Source organism: Pinus tabuliformis, chromosome 4_2 (assembly GCF_031772625.1).
Source record: "Pinus tabuliformis cultivar Carrire ecotype Pingquan chromosome 4_2, CPIR1, whole genome shotgun sequence".
NCBI lineage: Eukaryota > Viridiplantae > Streptophyta > Pinopsida > Pinales > Pinaceae > Pinus > Pinus tabuliformis.
Genome location: NC_142304.1, coordinates 91,858,535 through 91,861,124, shown reverse-complemented (window position 1 = coordinate 91,861,124; position 2,590 = coordinate 91,858,535). Strand labels below are relative to the sequence as shown.

The window sequence follows — 2,590 nt, the reverse complement described above, 5'->3', positions numbered from 1 at the left end:
CAAGCTGTTCCACTGACTATTTTTGTGTTGCTAGTTTAGATATGGTTGAAACCAACCTTCTTCTCATGGATTCGACCCCTGAAGGATAGCACAGATGATTTGGAGTTCTATATCATGTGTTTTTTAGTGATTTGTCAAGGTTGGACTCTTGTGAATGCTTTGAGCATTTTTGTACATTCATTTCTGCAGTTTGGCAAGGAAAGAGACCAGGGTTTGCATCATTTTGTGGGATTCTTGTGGCAAGGGGATTTAGTATTGTTTCTCCTTATGTAATTCAAGTTATCATGTGTTTATGTGTGCCATTATCTCTCTCTTTTCAGCTTAACTAAATGAATCAAGTATAAAGGTGGAAATCATTGATGTTGCAGTGCTCCACCTTAGGGTTTGTTTAGCTTTACATGTTTTCTACTGTTTGAAGAGGAATCATGACACTTTCATGCCATCTATAACTCCTCACCAGTCTTAAGAGTATCCATTCTCTTAATTCAAAGTACTAAATAATTTTCCTACCTCACCCCATAGAAAGCTCTGCAAGACTGAGTTCATTCCCTGGACCCAACACTGCCTTTCACATTTGATCCAGCAAACCAACATAAAACTCAATCAAACTCCTCTGAACATATAACTAGCCTAAAATTAGTATTTACATCAGTCATATCAAGCCTCATTTGCTATATTTTCCTAAGATTGACAAGGAGAGAGCCCTCTCCCGACCTGGTAGGGCTAGCTACCAGGTTAAGCGTGGTTTGATGTTACCCTAGACCTGCCTTTCTCAGCCTGAGGTAGATTTAGGCCCTAACACCTTCATCCACTTTCCTCCTAGCAATTTAAATCACTCTTTAACTCTATTTTAAATTCCTTTTCATCTTTCCCTTGTGGTACTTGTTCGTTATCGGTCTCTCGCCCGTATTTAGCCTTGTGCGGAATTTACCACCCAATTAGGGTTGCATTCCGAAACAACCCGACTCGCCGACAACGTCTCATGATGCAATAGGGTCCCGGCCTGATAGGGCTGTCACCCTCTTAGGTTCCTCCTTCCAAGGGACTTAGCTCAGGTCCACTGCTGAGGATGCTTATATAGACTACAATTCAGGCGACGCTAACGCCCGATTTTCATGTTGGGCTCTTCCCAGTTTGCTCGCCGCTACTAGGGGAATCCTTGTAAGTTTCTTTTCCTCCATTTAATTATATGCTTAAACTAAGCAGGTGATCTCACCTAAGCTGAGGTCACAAAGTTGGAACTAAATCTTCCCTACTTGATGGGAGGACAAGAGAGAGCAAAGCAAGTTTGAGCGATGCCACAAAAAGCCCGCATCAGCTAATGCCAACTGCCCATCCAAGGGGAAAAGATCACCGCTCGCCGACACATGCCACGAAACATCGCTTGAGGTATTTCAGCCAAACGCATTGCATTGGGCATGGACAACTAGCTTTGCTGCTCCCTAACATATTTTAGGGAGCACGTTTGAATGGGATGCGACGCCCAAACAAACATGCCCTCGACCATGGCCTCGAGCGCAAATTGCGTTCAAAAACTTGATGATTCACAGATTTTGAAATTCACACTAAGTGTCGCATTTTGCTACGTTCTTCATCATAACAAGAGATGAGATATTCGTTGCCAATATTCGTTTCAATGTATAACCGAAAAATCTGCCACAACACTGAATAGCGGCACCCCCACAACAAATGTAAGGCTAAGCGCCAAAAGGAGGAAAGGAATAAAAACGCATGAAAGAAAGAGAAACAAAGGTGTATGCCACCCTCACAGGAGGAGGCTCAAACAAAGAACAATATCCCCAAGCCCCATTCCCTCACAAAAATGGGGGAAATTCATGGAACAACAATCGAGAAGGACTAGGGTGGCCACCCCGGGAGCTCACACTACTTTTAATCCTTCCCGAACACCAGTCCACAACAATTCCCCATTTTCTCCATAAAGATAGGGACCAGAAGGAATAAGGGAAGAAAATAAGGTGACCAAAATAGAGATCAAACATGGCTACCGGCTCACAATGGGAGGCTCAAGCAAGGCACAAGCCTCCCATGTCTTGTGCCTTCGCAAAAAGGGAGGAATTGAAGGGGATGATGATCGAGAAGGACTAGGGTGGCCACCCCGGGAGCTCACATTGTGCTTCATCCTTCCCAAACACCAATCCATAACAATCCAACCCTTTCACTGTAAAGCTAGGGGCCAGAAGGAAGAAGGGAAGAAAATAAGATGAAAGAAAGGGATATCAATCGTGGCTACCGGCTCACAAGGGGAGGCTTCAAACAATGAACAAGATTCCCCAACCTCGTGCCTTGGCAAAAAGGAGGGAACTGTAGGAGATGACAATTGAGAAGGACTAGGGTGGCCACCCTGGGAGCTCACACTACATTTCTTCCTTCTTGAACACCAATCCACAACAATCGCACCTTTTCTCTATAAAGCTAGGGGCCGAAAGGAAGAAGGGAAGAAAAAAACATGAAAGAACATGTCTACCGGCTCACAAGGGGAGGCTCAAATAGAGAACAAACTTCCCCAACCCCGTGCCTTCACAAAAAGGGGGGAACTGCAAGGGACAATGATCGAGAAGGACTAGGTGGC

General features: G+C 44.6%; 1 non-coding gene across 1 annotated transcript; it reads right to left on the bottom strand.

Moving 5' to 3' along the window:
- Nucleotides 1-1,477: 1,477 nt before the first annotated feature.
- On the bottom strand, nucleotides 1,478-1,630 carry LOC149168441 (5.8S ribosomal RNA). Its single transcript, XR_016260006.1, has one exon. It is a non-coding gene; the product is annotated as a 5.8S ribosomal RNA (ribosomal RNA).
- Between the last annotated feature and the right edge of the window lie 960 nt (nucleotides 1,631-2,590).